This window comes from Apodemus sylvaticus, chromosome 7 (assembly GCF_947179515.1).
Source record: "Apodemus sylvaticus chromosome 7, mApoSyl1.1, whole genome shotgun sequence".
NCBI classification, from domain to species: Eukaryota; Metazoa; Chordata; class Mammalia; order Rodentia; family Muridae; genus Apodemus; species Apodemus sylvaticus.
In genome coordinates, this window is record NC_067478.1 from 36,412,258 (window position 1) to 36,430,421 (window position 18,164).

Here is an 18,164-nt window from a genome sequence, read left to right on the forward strand (position 1 = left end):
ACTGCGGGTGTGGGCTTTAAGAACCTTATCTCAGCTGCATGAAAGCCAGTCTTCAACTAGCAGCCTTCAGATGAAGACGTAGAATCCTTAGCTCTGCCTGTACCATGCCTGCCTAGATGTTGCCGTGCTCCCATTTTGATGATAATGGACTGAATCTCTGAACCTGTAAGCCAGCCCCAATTAAAAGTTGTCAGTTTTAACATTTGCCTTGGTCATGGTGTTTGTTGACAGCAGTAAAATCCCAACTCAGTCAAATATTACAATGATATTAAATGTAAAACACGGGTGACTGCTTGCTTCTCATCCGTGGTCTATATGTTCCTCCCAGAACACTTATTTTCACAGTGGTTATAGTTTTTTGTCTTTTTGTTTTTACATATTTCTGAGAAATACTAATTAGAATCATGGATCTACTGTAGAACTAGAACTTTTAATTGTGCTCAGGATACAAAGTGGGATTCCAGCACTATTAAAATATTATGTGTCTGTGTTATCCTAATTTAGTTGTGTCTAGCAGAGACACAAAGATATGTTTTAAGCAGATTTGTTGATCAATAAAAGCATGAATCCCTATTTGATCTAAACAAAAATAATTATTTACCATTTGTGATAGAACAAAAACCGAGGCTTTCATTATTCAGAGAGAAGGGATTTTTTTTCCTGGAAAAAATGAAAGTTAGTTTCCCCCTTTTCTTTCAATTCTATTATTTTATAGCTGTTTTATGTTGAGGATACACTTGAAAAAATGTTAGTTAATTGTCCCCAACATAAAACAGCTTTGAATATTCTTCCAGTCTCTAAGAGCACACAAATATTTTCTGATATTCAAGAACTGCAATCCTCTTCTAGAAACCTCTCACTGGTCGTTTTCAAGAGTGTCCTGTGTACCTGAGAACACTGAGAGAAGTAGATTGTAATGTCCATCCAAGGTCACTTTCTTTCACCATCCTAGATTTTCACAAATCAATTCTCAAATTTTTGCCTTCCCTTTGGTTAGCCAGCATGATTCCCTCTGTCTTTCTCATGCTGGTCCTAAAAGAATAATCTAAGTTCCACTTCTTTTTTTTTTTTTTCCTCCAGCAGTGGCAGCTGATGACACTCCTGTCACCTCTGCATCAACCACGCCTTCTCTTCTCTTCAGAGTGTGTTATCTTAGTGAAGAGCAGAGCCACAGGCTCAGGCAAGGCACAGTGCAGAGATATGGTAGGGGTGTTAGGCCAGAGGGTGTGAGTGCACTCTAATTTTTATCTCTTTACAGGAGTGGCAAAGACTCAACTATGATATCTACACCCTGCGGCAGATCCTCTGGGAAGTGAGGAACAGAAGGAGACAAATCTTAGAAGACTTGGGTGAGTCCGAGAGAGCTTGTGAACCAGTGAAACGACTGGTCACATGCTTTTCACTTTTTCTATCATGGTATGGACACTGTCTCAGGCCCACCAGCTGCGGAGTAATGACACGGGGAACTTTTATGAACTCTGAAAGCTCAGCCTTAGCTTAAGCTTGTCCCCAACAGCTCTTTTACATCAATTGGCCCTTTATACTAATGTACGTCTGCACCTTGGCTCCTTACCTCCTGAGTGCCACACTTGCTTTTTCTCCCGACTCAGACTCTTTCCCAGAGTACCTAGCTCTGCCGTGAAATCCCGCCTTTCCGCTCCTGCTTCGCAATAGGCCTTCCAGCTCTTTGTTAAATAAATCGGAAGGTGAAGGAGAAGATGTTTACAAGTTGCTGAGACAGGTGATGCTTCATACACAGTGCACAAGAGATTATCTCAACAATCTTTTTATCAAAAGATTGTCAGCCACTGACTAATTCTTTTTTTTTTAATTTATTGATATATTTATTTACATTTCAAATGATATCCCCTTTTCTGGACCCCCACTCCCCGAAAGTCCCATCAGTCCCCTTCCCTCCCCCTGTTTTCCCACCAAACCCTTCCCACTTCCCTGTTCTGATTTTGCTCTATACTGATTCACTGAGTCTTTTCAGAACAAGGAGCCACTCTTCCTTTCTTCTTGTACCTCATTTGATGTGTGGATTATGTTTTGGGTATTCCAGTTTTCTAGGTTAATATTCACTTATTAGTGAGTGCATACCATGATTCATCTTTTGAGTCTGGGTTACCTCACTTAGTATGATATTCTCCAGCTCCATCCATTTGCCTAGGAATTTCATGAATTCATTGTGTCTAATGGCTGAATAGTACTCCATTGTGTATATATACCACATTTTTTGCATCCACTCTTCTATTGAGGGATACCTGGGTCCTTTCCAACTTCTGGCAATTATAAATAGGGCTGCTATGAACATAGTGGAACATGTATCCTTATTACATGCTGGGGAATCTTTTGTGTATATGCCCAGGAGTGGTATAGCAGGATCTTCTGGAAGTGAGGTGCCCAGTTTTCGGAGGAACTGCCAGACTGATTTCCAGAGTGGTTGTACCAATTTGCAACCCCACCAGCAGCAGAGGAGTGTTCCTCTTTCTCCACATCCTCTCCAACACCTGCTGTCTCCTGAATTTTTAATCTTAGCCATTCTGACTGGTGTAAGGTGAAATCTCAGGGTTGTTTTGATTTGCATTTCCCTAACGAGTAATGAAGTTGAGCATTTTATAAGGTGTTTCTCCGAAGTTCTTCATTTGAGAATTCTTTGTTTAACTCTGTACCCCATTTTATAATAGAGTTGTTTGATTTTCTGGAGTCTAACTTCTTGAGTTCTTTATATATATTGGATATTAACCCTCTATTTGATGTAGGGTTGGTGAAGATCTTTTCCCAATTTGTTGGTTGCCGATTTGTCCTTTTGATGGTGTCCTTTGCCTTACAGAAACTTTGTAATTTTATGAGGTCCCATTTGTCAATTCTTGATCTTAGAGCATATGCTATTGGTGTTCTGTTCAGAAACTTTCTCCCTATACCGATGTTCTCAAGGGTCTTCCCCAGTTTCTTTTCTATTAGCTTCAGAGTGTCTGGTTTTATGTGGAGGTCCATGATCCATTTGGATTTGAGCTTAGTACACGGAGACAAGGATGGATCAATTTGAATTCTTCTGCATGCTGACCTCCATTTGAACCAGCACCATTTGTTGAAAAGGCTATCTTTTTTCCATTGGATGCTTTCAGCCTCTTTGTCGAGGACCAAGTGGCCAGAAGTGTGTGGGTTCATTTCTGGATCTTCAATCCTGTTCCATTGATCCTCCTGCCTGTCACTGTACCAATACCATGCAGTTTTAACACTATTACTCTGTAGTATTGCTTGAGGTCAGGGATACTGATTCCCCCAGGCTTTCTTTTGCTGCTGAGAATAGTTTTAGCTATCCTGGGTTTTTTGTTATTCCAGATGAATTTGATAATTGCTCTTTCTAACTCTGTGAAGAATTGAGTTGGGATTTTGATGGGTATTGCATTGAATCTGTATATTGCTTTTGGCAAAATAGCCATTTTAACTATATTGATCCTGCCAATCCATGAGCATGGGAGGTTTTCCCATTTTTTTGAGGTCTTCTTCCATTTCCTTTTTCAGAGTCTTGAAGTTCTTGTCATACAGATCTTTTACATGTTTGGTAAGAGTCACCTCAAGGTACTTTATACGGTTTGTGGCTATTGTGAAGGGGGTCATTTCCCTAATTTCTTTCTCAGCCTGCTTATCCTTTGAGTATAGGAAGGCCACTGATTTGCTTGAGTTGATTTTATAACCTGCCACTTTGCTGAAGTTGTTTATCAGCTGTAGGAATTCTCTAGTGGAGTTTTTTTGGGTCACTTAGGTAGACTATCATGTCATCTGCAAATAATGATAGTTTGACTTCTTCCTTTCCAATTTGTATCACTTTGACCTTCTTATGTTGTTAAACTGCCCGAGCTATTACTTCAAGTACAATAGTGAAAAGATAAGGAGAAAGGGGCAGCCCTGTCTAGTCCCTGATTTTTGTGGGATTGCTTCAAGTTTCTCTCCATTTAGTTTGATGCTGGCTACCGGTTTGCTGTATATTGCTTTTACTATATTTAGGTATGGGCCTTGAATTCCTGTTCTTTCCAAGACTTTAAGCGTGAAAGGATGCTGAATTTTGTCAAATGCTTTTTCAGCATCCAATGAAATGACCATGTGGTTTTTTTCTTTGAGTTCCTATTGGGTTTCTACTACTCAACCTGAGAGGCAGGGGTCTGCTTCCTCTAGTAATAACAGAAATAGTCCCCAAAGAGTCTTGACTTTTGCATTTTTATATTTATGTGTGTGCACATAAATATATAAAGGTTTTCTCTTTCCTAATAAAGGGTTTATCTGTGTAGCCCTGGTTGTCCTCAGCTCACAGAGAACTGCCTGCCACCAGCATCCAGCTCAGCTTGTTTCCTTATATTACTCAGGAAAAAACCTCCTGAGGAGTGATGCTGAGAAGCCATTAATTAAGAAGGAGACATTCACCTTCATTCCCAGCAGTCTGGAGTCAGAGGCAGGACAATCTGTGGTTCAAGGCCAGCCTGGCCTACAAACTTAAGTTCCAGGACAGCCAGAGAGAGCTTCATATTGAGACCCTGATTCAAACAAAAGAAAACTAACTAAATATATTTCTCAATCAGAGTGTGCACCTGCATGCCAGAAGAGGCCATCAGATTGCATTATAGATGGCTGTGAGCCTCTTTGTGGTTACTGGGAATTGATCACATGACTTTTTGCAGAACTGTCAATGCTATTAACTGCTGAGCCATCTCTGGGATTCTGGGGATGGGGCAATCTCCACTCTCTAAGAGGCAGAGAGTGGTGTTAGGGTGAGGGACTGTACGAGGCTGGAACCAGGAGTGCCTGGATTAAAGGTGTGCACTGTCAATGCCCAGGTTCTTTGAACTGCAGCCATGTCTCCAGCCCCAGACCCCACCCCAGTTTTTTTAAGACTTGAGTCTCTATTGAGCTCTCAGGTAAGTTCCTTAACAAGCTAGAGGTCAGGGATGATAACTAGTATAAGCCGTTTATTAACAAAAAGAATTATTCAGTCAGAATCTGTAATTAAAAGGTTTAGTCAAAAATGTCATCCAGTGTGTATTAATAGGTTTGAGTTAGTAAATTTACTCGAAACTAATTTTACTTCCCACTAATCCGATGCCTTGTGTGAACTTGTCTCTTGTTCAGGTCAATAATAAGGATGGCTCAGTGGTCAAACGTGCTTACTGATTTCAGGACCCAAGTACAGTACCCAACTCCCTCACATCAGCTGAACTCTAGCATGAGATTCAGCACCCCCTTCTGGCCTAAAAGGGCAATTGCACCATTTGTTGAAAAGGCTATCTTTTTTCCATTGGATGTTTTCAGCCTCTTTGTCGAGGATCAAGTGGCCATAGGTGTGTGGGTTCATTTCTGGATCTTCAATCCTGTTCCATTGATCCTCCTGCCTGTCACTGTACCAATACCATGCAGTTTTTAACACTATTGCTCTGTAGTATTGCTTGAGGTCAGGGATACTGATTCCCCCAGATTTTCTTTTGTTGCTGAGAATAGTTTTAGCTATCCTGGGTTTTTTGTTGTTCCAGATGAATTTGATAATTGCTCTTTCTAACTCTGTGAAGAATTGAGTTGGGATTTTGATGGGTATTGCATTGAATCTGTATATTGCTTTTGGTCAGCATGCAGAAGAATGGGAATTGATCCATCCTTGTCTCCTTGTACTAAGCTCAACTCCAAATGGATCAAGGAACTCCACATAAAGCCAGACACTCTGAAGCTAATAGAAAAGAAACTGGGGAAGACCCTTGAGGACATCGGTACAGGGAGAAAGTTTCTGAACAGAACACCAATAGCGTATGCTCTAAGAGCAAGAATTGACAAATGGGACCTCATAAGGTTACAGAGTTTCTGTAAAGCAAAGGACACCATCAAGAGGACAGATTGGCAACCAACAAATTGGGAAAAGATCTTCACCAATCCTACATCAGATAGAGGGCTAATATCCAATATATATAAAGAACTCAAGAAGTTAGACTCCAGAAAACCAAACAACCCTATTAAAAAAATGGGGTACAGAGTTAAACAAAGAATTCTCACCTGAAGAACTTCGGATGGCGGAGAAGCATCTTAAAAAATGCTCAACTTCATTAGTCATTAGGGAAATGCAAATCAAAACAACCCTAAGATTTCATTTTACACCAGTCAGAATGGCTAAGATTAAAAATTCAGGAGACAGCAGGTGTTGGAGAGGGTGTGGAGAAAGAGGAACACTCCTCCACTGCTGGTGGGGTTGCAAATTGGTACAACCACTCTGGAAAGCAGTCTGGCGCTTCCTCCGAAAACTGGGCACCTCACTTCCAGAAGATCCTGCTATACCACTCCTGGGCATATATCCAGAGGATTCCCCACCATGTAATAAGGATACATGCTCTACTATGTTCATAGCAGCCCTATTTATAATTGCCAGATGCTGGAAAGAACCCAGGTATCCCTCAACAGAAGAGTGGATGCAAAAAATGTGGTATATCTACACAATGGAGTACTATTCAGCCATTAGAAACAATGAATTCATGAAATTCTTAGGCAAATGGATGGAGCTAGAGAACATCATACTAAGTGAGATAACCCAGGCTCAAAAGGTGAATCATGGTATGCACTCACTAATAAGTGGTTATTAACCTAGAAAACTGGAATACTCAAAACATTATCCACACATCAAATGAGATACAAGAAGAAAGGAGGAGTGGCCCCTCGTTCTGGAAAGACTCAGTGAAACAGTATTCGGCAAAACCAGAACAGGGAAGTGGGAAGGGGTGGGAGGGAGGACAGGGAAAGAGAAGGGGGCTTACGGGACTTTCGGGGAGTTGGGGGGCTAGAAAAGGGCATATCATGTGAAATGTAAATAAAAAATATATCGAATAAAAAAAAGAAAAAAAAAGGGCAATTGCACACATAAACATAACACCCCTAATCCCCAACCTATAAAAACTGACCATGTCTCTCTTTCAATGCACAATAAACACATCAAATTATCATCACAGTTTCTCACTGACAACCATTGCGATTTGAGCCCATCTACTCAGAAACTACAATGTACTTAGCATTCAGCCTTATCTTGCATTCCATTTCTTCCCATCCCATTAATACCATGATCCCATTGTATCACAAATACATCTGAAACCATACCATGGTTTATTCATGCAGTCCCTTAAGGCTAGCTGTATGTTTCCTGAAGTTCAACTGGTTTGGAGTCCATTTATTTAATCCTTTAATAGGAAGGATTCTCTGGCTAGCTTGGTGACACCTACCTGTAATCTACAGTTGGGAGGCAGGATTGCCATAAAATCCTAAGACCTGCTTGGTCTGAGGGAGCTCCAGGTCTAAACAGTGAGACACTCTTCCAAAGTAATCAACCAACAAGAAAATCTTCACTTGTGTTTTCTATTTCTATAAGGTTGCTTTTGATTTTATTCAGCATCCTGTATATATATATATATATATATATATATATATATATATATATATATATATATATATATATATATGTTTTTTGGATTTGTTTTTTTCAAGACAGGGTTTCCATGTATAGCCCTGGCTGTCCTTGAACTCACTCTGTAGACCAGGCTTCCCTCGAACTCAGAGGTCAGCCTGCCTCTGCCACTCAGAGTGCTGGGATTAAAGGCGTGTGCCACCACTGTCCAGCATGTATTTCCTGATTCTGGTCTACAGAGTGAGTTCCAGGACAGCCAGGGCCACACAGAAAAACCCTGTCTCAAAAAACCCAAAATAAAGAGAAAAAAGGGAAAATCATATCTCTTCATATAAATAAAAAGGAGGCACAATAAATAACATGTGATACAGCAAAACAGAACATAGGAACAAGGAAAAATAAAAAAAAAAGCACAGTATCAAATGGAATTCTGACATCCTAAAAAATAAGCTACCTGACTACAAGAACTTTGTATGCACAGACAACTCATTTTTCAAATGTAGCAAGTTTTCACCAATGCTATTAGGAAAACTTAACATGTATAGGGGAAAAAAACCCAACCCTAGATTCCTCCTGCTTAGTATGAAAAATAATTTTAAGACTTTGATTTTAATGATAAACTAGTTAGAGGGGTGGGCTGACATGCTTTTAATCCAAGAGTTTGGGAGGCAGAAGGATTGAGTTCAAGATCAGCCAAGTTCAGAGTTCAGATAGCCAGGGATACTGAGAACTGTCATGAAAAGTGTTATCACAAAGCAACAGCATACTATAAGAATTTATCCATAACCAGTGACACTACTTTATATAGGTAACAAAAAAATTGAAGTCCGCCAATTCTAAGGGTAGGCATGGTAGCTTTTTCTTTAAAGTGAGGCCATCTCTATAGTTGAGTATCAGGACAATTTTGAGAGAATGTTGCCAAGAAAAAAAAATTAAGTTCAACCCTTGTCAATTAGCACAAAGGAAAATGGAAGTATGCAGCAGTTAAGAATTTAGAAATTAAAGCCCATTTAGTCTTAGCAGTTGGGAAGCAGAGACAGGTGGAATAAAGACCAATTAGTCAAAGAGAAACCCTGTCTCAAAATTAAGAAATGGGTAGGGAGGGCTGGATAAATGTGATCAAGTCACTGTTTGACAATTGTCACAGGGAAACCTCATCATGTGCACAATTGGGCTAGTTAGGACACTGACACTAGTGCACCTAATGCACTTACTCTGAAAACTCAATAACCATGGAAGTGGAACATGTACCAAGGCACTCTGGTTAATCTTCTGACACAAACTGAATTGAAGAAATATTTACAACTGGATGTTTATTGCAGCACTCCCAAGTATCCACTGTGGGATGCCTAAGGAAATAGCTCATGATCAAGTTTACAATCACTGAGATGGTGACCTGCTGCTTTAAGGTCATGATTGTGTTCACTCTGCTCAGTCTGTACAGCTGTGTCAGCTTATCACAACCTTCACAGAACAGAGCACTGTCAATGGATTGGCAAAACAATCCATTTACATACAGCCCACACAAATCATGTACAAGAATCAACTCTGCAGGCCATACCAAATGCTGTCCTGATCACTAGACAGATTAACAGGGAAATCCAGGGCCCTGGAGACCCCATCTCAAATATCCCAGTACTAATACAGTGCATTTTCTTCTTGTCTCTGCCTTTTCTGGATGTTTATCACATCTAGTTTTCATTCTCAAATCTTGTGTCACTGGCCCTAAAAATAAAAAAACAAAGAAACACAGGCATTACATTACTGCCAAAATTAAAACAGAACATAACAGACCTTTGTAATGGTCCATCTCAGAAGCCTGATCCATAGTTGTGGTTTTTCAACAGGAATTCAGGTTCAGGATAGGATTATCATAGACTAGACCAACTTCATTAAGTTCAGAACAGGGCTGGAAAGAAGGCTCAGCAGGGAAGAGCACCAACTGTTCTTTCAAAGGTCCTGAGTTCAAACACCAGCAAGCACATGGTGACTCACAGCCATCCTTACACAGATCTGATGATCCCTTCTTCTGGTGGGGCTGAAGACAGCTTCAGTGTACTTACACATAATAATAAATACATCTTAAAAAAATGTTCAGCAGAAAAAAAAAACAGAGCAGCACTCACATGCACTCCTGTTCTAGGATCTTTACAGACCACAGACATCCCAATGGGTCGGCAATCTCTGCTGGCAGAAAGAAAGAAGTACTGTGACACATTATTAATATGAACTGCATAAAAACAGTAAATAAGACCACTTCACGTAAGCACAAAGGTTTTCTATCAGAAGCTGTATTTATCTTGAGGTCATCAACTTCTGGATATAGTTCATCACTGTTCAGACCAGGTACGTCCCACAACTTTAATTTGTACCCAATGCATTCACTACAGTCATTCCAAATTAAAAAAGGCAAGAGTACTTGGTTGACTTTGGTTTGCCCGAACTATTTCAGAATACACTTAAGGGAAGCTGATTCTATTTCAGAACAGTAAAAATGTATGCTGACAAAATATAAACCTAGGTTACTTACACACCTTTGAAAAGACTCAGGTTTTAATCAAGTTACTTTCTGTTATGAATTCTCTTGGATGCTATGGGCTCCCCTCCATCTAATGAAAAGAAACAAATTCTAAGCATCACACACCACTTCCTATTGCTCTAATACTTCAATTAGAAAACTAAGCTATATTGCCCTTTCCTTGGCATCATTTTGCAACTGTTTTGACCATGGGAGGAATGATGTCGCCATTGTTCAGGTGAGAGGACTCATGTGCATATAATCGGGTTTCTCTTGGGTGTCACCAGTACCTTCTGAACAGCACAAAAGGCCTAGCATATTTTTCTGCAAACCCTGCTGTGTAAGAACCCACCCAAGGTGGGACCAAGGAACCAGAAAGCAAGCAGCCTTCAACCAGGCTGTACAGTCCCAATCTCCACAGGGCCTAGGCTCCAATCCAGAAATCCCTTTTGCTGCTGCACATTTTCCCTAGGAAGTTTACATGGGTACCTTGCTCCACAGACCCGGAGCCTCTAAATTCACTCTGCATGCCCACATTTCGGGTGGTCATCCAAGCACTTAAACTACACACCTACAGAAAAGAAGGAATGCTCAGCTTTCCAAACAGCTCCCATTATACCTTCAGTTGAGGGAAATGGAGGATGCCCCTCCCTCTAGCACTGATTGGACAGAAGAACACATGGAGCAATGCCTGGAGGTGTGCTCAGTGGTCTTTTCCTCCAGGGCATTCTTGGGCATGGTGAGCGACTGCCACATGCCTGTCCTGTTCTGTGTGCACTACCACAGGTTCCACACCACCTGTCTATTCCGAGTCTGGCGACCCACTAAGCTTGATGTGGAGTGGGAGTGGCGCCAGAATTCAAAGGAACAACAGCAGTTGGGGGTGAGGTCTCCTCCAACTTCCAGCCTAGTTGGTTAGCACAAATTGTTGTCAGCTGGAAGTGGCCTTGACCTCACCCTAACTCTAGCCCAGATGGCAGGGGCACCTCTGAAGGGACCTTGGAGGACAGAACTATGCAGGTGAAACTAAGCAGCCCTGCTCATGTATGCACAAGTATGTGGAGGATGAAGGACAGCCTTAAGTGTTGTCCCACGAACGCCTTTTTTTTCCTTTGAGAAAGGGTCTGTTACTGATCTGGAGCTCACAAATGAGGCTAGCCTGGCTGAGCACAAGTCTAGGAGATCCTCCTGTCTCCAGCTACCAGCTCTGAAACTATAACCATGTGCCACAGCGAACAACTTTTTTATGTGGTTCTGGGAGTGAATCCATCTCGGGTCCCTGGGCTTGCAAAGCAAATGCTTTACTGAGCCATATCCACAGCCACAGTATTAGGCTTTTAAGGCTACTAGATAAATGTCATCTTCAAAATGATTTTTGTACATCTTTTTAATTTCATTTTTTTTGGTATTTTTTTGGATTTGGTTCTTTGGAGACAGGGTTTCTCTGTATAGCCCTGACTGTCCTGGAACTCTGTAGACCAGGCTGGCCTCAAACTCAGAAATCTGTCTGCCTCTCCCTCCCAGAGTGCTGGGATTACAAGTGTGCACCACCACTGCCTAGATTTTTAATCTTTTTTAAAAAGGCTTATTTATTTCATCATAAATAAATAAGTAAATAAACACAATAAAGTAAACTGTAGATGTCTTCAGACACACCAGAAGAGGACACTAGATCCCATTACAGAGGGTTGTGAGCCACTCTGTGGTTGCTGGAAATTGAATTCAGGACCTCTGGAAAAGCAGTCAGTGCTCTTAACTGCTGAGCCATCTCTCAAGCCCTGTCGTTTAAATCTTCTGTGTTAGCTTTCATCACAATAACAAGAGAATTTAGATCAGTGGTTTTCAACTTGTGAGTTGAGATCCCATTGACAAACCTATATCTGCAAAAATATTTACATTATGACTTACAACTAGCAAAATTATGAATTAGCAGTGAAAATAATTTGATGGTTGGAGGATCACCACAACATGAGGAACTGCATTAAAAGTCTGCAGAATTAGGAAGGGTGAGAACCACTGATTTAGGTAATCAACCTTTGTAAAGAGAAAAGAATCATTTTTGGTCATGGTTTGAAATCTCTAGTGCATAACTGGTTACTGCATTCTGCCGGGCCTATGGTAAGGCTGGGGATTATGTTGGAAATGTGCAACAGAGTAAAAGTATTCATCTCAGGGCTAGGAAATGAAATAGAAGATAAAGAAACCAGAGCCCCGGAAGTCTCTAAAAGTACACCTCCACTGACCTGAAGGCCTGGTCAGCTGCTTCTTAAAGTTTCTACCATGGGCTGGCAAATGTTCATTGTCAACTTGGTAGGACATAGAATGATATAAATATGGGATATAGATATGGGTGTATATGTGAGAGATATAGGTGTAACTGCGTGGATGTTTCCAGAGAAGTTGAACAGGTAGAGACGATCATGGTGAACATAGATGGCATCAACCCCTGAGGAGAGGGGGACTCAGACAGACTAAAAACTGAAAAAAAGGGGAAAGCTAATTGGGTAGCAGTGTTCATTCCTGACTGTGAAGGACATGTGACCAAGTGCTTCACACTCCTGCTGCCAGTCTTGGAGCCATTTTTTCCATCACCCTTTTTCCTAATTGGTAGATTATATTCTCAAAGCAGGAGCTAAAATAAATGCTTCCTTAAGTTGTTTCCCTTGGGTACTTTGTCATAGAAATGGAAAAATACAGCCATCTTTCAGTATTGCCAACAGGAGACCAACCCTCTCACACATAGAGTTTTGCAAGACACTGAATATCCAAATTACTGCATCTTGCTTTAAAAATGAAAAGGATGAATGAAGATCTGAGTTAACTAATAGCATCTCAATTTTTTTTTTATTTTTGGTTTTTTGAGTCAGGGTTTCTCTGTGTAGTCCTGGCTGTCCTGGAACTCACTCTGTAGGACAGGCTGGCCTCGAACTCAGAAATCTGCCTGCCTCTGCCTCCCAAGTGCTGGGATTAAAGGTGTGTGCCACCACTGCCGGGAATAATATCTCAAAATTACTGAGACTCCAGCCTCATAACCATGTCATCAGAGCATGTTGTTAGTGACATCATGGTAAGCACTGATGGTGAACAGTGGGAACAGGAAAGAGGCAAAGTGGACCCTGGCAGGGAAGAGAATGTCAGGCCCAGTGCCTCACAGAAAATTGAGATCAAGCACAAGAGGGTGAAGTGGTTTTTCTTTTGTACCATGCATGTGCAGTGCTTGTGGAGGCCAGAAGAGGATGTCAGAATCCCTGCAACTGGAGTAACGGGTGGTTGTGAGCTCCTCGGTGGGGGATGGAAACTGAATACAAGTCCTGTAGAAGAGCAGGTAGCTGCTTTTTTTTTTAATAAGGTTTTTTTAAAAGATTTATTTATTGTTATATGTAAGTACACTGTAGCTGTCTTCAGACACACCAGGAGAGGGTGTCAGATCTCATCATAGATAGTTGTGAGCCACCCTGTGGTTGCTGCGATTTGAACTCAGGACCTTGGGAAGAGTAGTCAGTGCTTGTAACTTCTGAGCCATCTCACCAGGCCCAGTTAGTTGCTTTTAACAGCTGAGCCACCTTCCCTTTTGTTAAATTTTAGAGGCAACATTTGGCTACATTTGCCCAGTAATGGATCAGAATTGTTAACTGGACTCCAAGAGAAAGGTCTGGACCATAGAAAGGCTAGTGGACTGACTGGTTAAGGACTTTAAGGGCTATTACAATTGCAGTGGCCTGGGATTAGTGCCACAGTATGTGCAGATGTCTTGTAGTAGCTGACCTTGGAAAACATAGTACTTATAAGAAGTGGTTACATAATAAATGTGTAAGATCAATGGCACAATTGCAGCTTTCAGAAAAACCACAGGAAAATATATACACCAAGCTAAGTATAATACACACAATTCATTCACTTCAAAGCAGAAAAATAATCTTAAATATGCAAGAATACTATTGTGTCACTAGAGTGATCCCATACTTCCCACCCCCTCTGGTCTGAACTACCTAGTAAAAGTGAGGCTTCATAAAAAGGCACGCAGCTGCCAATCCTATGAGAATTAAAAACAAAAACAAAAAGAGTAAATTTATGAACTCAAAAAAAAGTCTCATCTTTGTGGATATTGATCCATGAGTCTCAAGCTCAGGAGTGGGGTTAGGGCTTGAGTGCCACTGGCATAAGAAAGTAACTTGAAGCATGAAACGAGTGAGGTCACCAGGAAATCATATAGAGAACAGGAGAAGGTGCAGCCCAGGGGCCCCGGAACACTGGAGACTGGAAAGTTCCAGTGGAGGATGAAAAGCTCACCAAGGAAACACCTAGAGGGGAAAATTGGAGAATGTGGTATCCCAGAATTGAAGTGTTTCAGTGAGAAATCAGCCAACTGGACTGAATGCTTCTAAGACTCTGAGTTTGATAGTGGAAGCAACCATTGGGGTTGGCCATTGTTGGCATCCCATTGTAGCAGAGCAGCGATGGCTGTTCATCTGAAGGTGTGAAGGCAGATGTGGATTAGCAGGTAGTGAGGAGTGTAAGGAAAGGAGTGTTTTCAGATAGAAGTGGGTGGTATTAGACATAGACATTGTGTGGCCTTAGGATGCAGGAAAATGGTAGAATTCCAGGAGCCAAATCTTTGAAAAGACAAGAGCTCCTTCACAGAATAGAAGTGAAGTCTTTGATCAGAATATGAGCATGGCATCTGCTAAAACAGAAGAGGAGGCGGGTGTTGACAGAGGAAGTCATATGCAGCCTGCCCACCATCACATGACTATGAAACTGTGTGCTTTGTTGTAGATTAGACCATTTTCTTTTTTTTTTCATGGAGTCACGACACCTGCACAGCCTGTGCTTGGAATACCACTGTCTTTGGCAATAGTTGTTTTTTCCCTCCCCAGAGTTTATGAGAACTTCTCTATTTGGCTACAAGAATGTTCATCTGCTAGAGACCCACAGCCAAACAATTGGAGGTGGGGTCTGGGAGGGTGTCCCTGAGGAAGAAGAAGAAGAAGGATTTTAGAAGGAATAGGGGTTAAGGACATCAGGACAACATGGTCCACAGAATCAACTAAGCAGGGCTCCTAGGAGCTCACAGGAATTGGAGTGGCCATCAGGTAGCCTGCATAGGTCTCCACAAGACCCTCTACATACATATTGTGTAGCTTGGTGTTCTTGTGGCATTCCTCCCAGTGGGAGTTGGGGGAGGTGTCTCTGACCCTTGTGCCTGCTCTTGGGACCCTTTTCCTCCTATGAGGTTGCCTGACCCAGTCTTCATATGAGGGATTGTGCCTAGCCTTATTTATGGTGTTATGTTGTATTTGGTTATTTCTGGGCCTACTCTTTTATGAAGGGAAAATGGAGGGGGCCATCTAGGAGGAATGGAGGGATGGGGATGTAATGTATGAGAGAGGAATAAAGACAAAAGAATGTATATCCTCTAGTGTCTGAACACTGCCTCCATCCCTAGTCAAGTGAAAAGAGCTCCCATGGCCACAACCATGGGACCACCACTCTGAGGCCACTGTAAGGCAAGACAAGCTGGCCACGCAGGAAAATACTCACTGTTTAACTAATCTTATCTTTTAAAAAAAGATTTATTTATTATTATATGTAAGTTCACTTGTAGCTGTCTTCAGACACACCAGAAAAGGGAGTCAGATCTCATTACAGATGGCTGTGAGCCACCATGTGGTTGCTGGGATTTGAACTCCGGACCTTTGGAAGAATAGTCAGGGCTCTTAACACCGCTCAGACATCTCTCCAGCCCATCTTTATCTCTTTATGTGGGGAAAGTAGTGAGCCACGAGAGCCACTGCTTTCTTGGTAACCTTGACATCTATAATTCTTAGAGTGGACTGCATAATGAGACTGCTACCCCTGGTGTTACTCAATTAACAGTTTAGCGCAAAACCAGAATTATCCCAGCATAGAAGACACACAGTCTTATCAGTCTACGAATTTCAGGGTGGTACCTCCTTGTCCAAGGACAAAATTCTTGTCCTTAGAAGTATCAATAATTAAGAAAGAAGATCCTGGGTTACTAAGCCAGTTTAGATAGTGTGGATAATGTGTGTTCTGTGTGGGTATTCTTTTGGCCACATTAGTCAATATTGCCCCAAACATGGCCATTTTTATAAGCACCAAAGGTCATAAAATATGGAACAACACAGGCTCTGCTAATGGAGCCTGTCAGACTAAGATTGACACCAGGTGTGATGCACTTGGAAGTCTGAGACAAGAGGATTGCAAATGCTGAGCGTGGTAGCACACTGCTTTAATCCTAGTACTCAGAAGGCTGAGACGACGGGAGGATCTCAGCCTGGTCTCCATATGGTGTTCCAGGAGAGCCAGGACTACATAGAGACCCCGTCCCAAAACAAAACAAACAAAAGAGGATTACAAATTCAAGGTTAGCTAGCTACACATGATGAAGGTCTGTCAGGGTTTGAATATGGAACCTCTCTACACAGGTTTATGTGTTGAGGTACTGGCTCGCTGCTATTGGTGCTATTGAGGTGAAAATCTTAACCTTAGTGATGAGTTATCCCATTTAAAGCTGAATGGACTTTCAAGAGGTGGAATCTAAGTAGGAAGAAAGTCACTAGCAGTGAACCTTTGCAGGCTAGATCCCGTGCCTATAGTTTCTGTTTCTCTCTGTTTCCTAGCTGCCCTGAGGTGAGCAGTCTCTTTTACCACATGTTACACTATCTGGGTACTGTTCAGTTTAGGCCCAAGGCAATTAAGCCAGAGACCATGGATCAGAAACTCTGGACTCAGAATCTATGAGCCCAAATAAATCTTTCCTTCTCTTTAAGTTTACCTTCTCAGTTATAAAGCCACCAAAACATTTACTCAAAGGAATTTGAATTAATAGCAAGAGAATACATCACAATGTCTGTACATAATACATTAGTACATAAATGATCTGAGATGGCTACCAGATATACCATCTTTTGGTATACCAGATATACCAAAGGAAAATCTGCCTGCTATTGGGTGTTTTTGAAAACTAGAGCACCAAACCATTGTGACCTTAAAGATCTATATGACCTTAAATCCAATGCTGTCACTTAGCATATGGGACTCACTCATTGTATTAATAAAACAATCTTAGCAAATCTTCACTACTACATACAATTCTGCTTCCAAGATATAGTCTGACTAGGGCCTAAGAAATTAATCAATTTTATTAACAAATAGTTATCTTGATGAAGGGGGCTAACAACCTACCAGGGGCACTTTCTTTCTTTCTTTCTTTCTTTCTTTCTTTCTTTCTTTCTTTCTTTCTTTCTTTCTTTCTTTCTTTCTTTCTTTCTTTCTTTCTTTTATTTATTTTGACTTCATGGCACTCAAACTTCAAAGATATTTTAGCTGATGTTTTGGCTTGGTTTCCAGACAGATCTTCAGACCTCAAGTGTAATGGAGTTTAAGGCTCTATCTTACCTAAGTGAGCTGGCTAGTTTTATGGCAACTTGATAGAAGCTCTCTGGGATGAGGGAACCTTGATTTAGAAGCATTATTCTCGAGACTAGGCTGTAGGCCAGATTGTTGGGGATTTTCTTAATTGATGATTGATGAGGGATGTCCCAGCCCATTGTGGGTGTAGACACCCCTGTGCTAATTATTCTGGGTTCTATAAAAAAAGCAAGGTAAGCATTTTTCAGTAAGTAAATAAGTAAGCAGCAATCTTCCGTGGCCTCTGGATCACCTTCTGCTTCAGGATCCTGCCGAGTTCCTTCCTTGACTTTCATCAATGATAACAGTGATGTGGAAGCACAAGGCAGATAAACCCTTCCCTCTCCACATTGTGTTTGCTACCATGTTCCATCACAGCAGCAACAGCCCTAACTGAAACACTAAGGATGACCAACTTCTGATTGAAACCAGTCTTGTGCATTCTGTCCTATGGGCCAAAAGTTCTATAACAACAGTGTGTGTATGGGCTAGTTTCAATAGCAACTGTCTGGTAAATATTTGTAGATATGGGTCTCATATATGAGCTAGTCATGCAGCTGATGATTAATACTAATAGACTATGGAATGAAAAGTGTAGCAACAGCTTGGAAACGGAAAGTGTATCCATTTGTCCTTCACGTTGCAGACCCAGGACAAAGGACCATAGAAAAGGAAGCATAAAATGAACTTATACACTGAGCTAGCAAGGGCTCAGGATTGTTCAGTTCTATGTAATGTATGATGTAAAAATATACTCCATGCACAAAAACTGGTCAAACTGAG

At 41.3% G+C, this 18,164-nt stretch overlaps 1 non-coding gene and 1 pseudogene across 1 annotated transcript; one reads left to right on the forward strand and one right to left on the reverse strand.

The window, feature by feature from the left end:
• Positions 1-9,237: 9,237 nt before the first annotated feature.
• LOC127690287 (small nucleolar RNA SNORD50) lies at positions 9,238-9,309 on the reverse strand. Its single transcript, XR_007979016.1, has one exon. It is a non-coding gene; the product is annotated as a small nucleolar RNA SNORD50 (small nucleolar RNA).
• Positions 9,310-10,683: 1,374 nt separating this feature from the next.
• LOC127689667 (zinc finger protein 717-like) overlaps positions 10,684-18,164 on the forward strand; it is a 39,481-nt pseudogene continuing 32,000 nt past the window's right edge.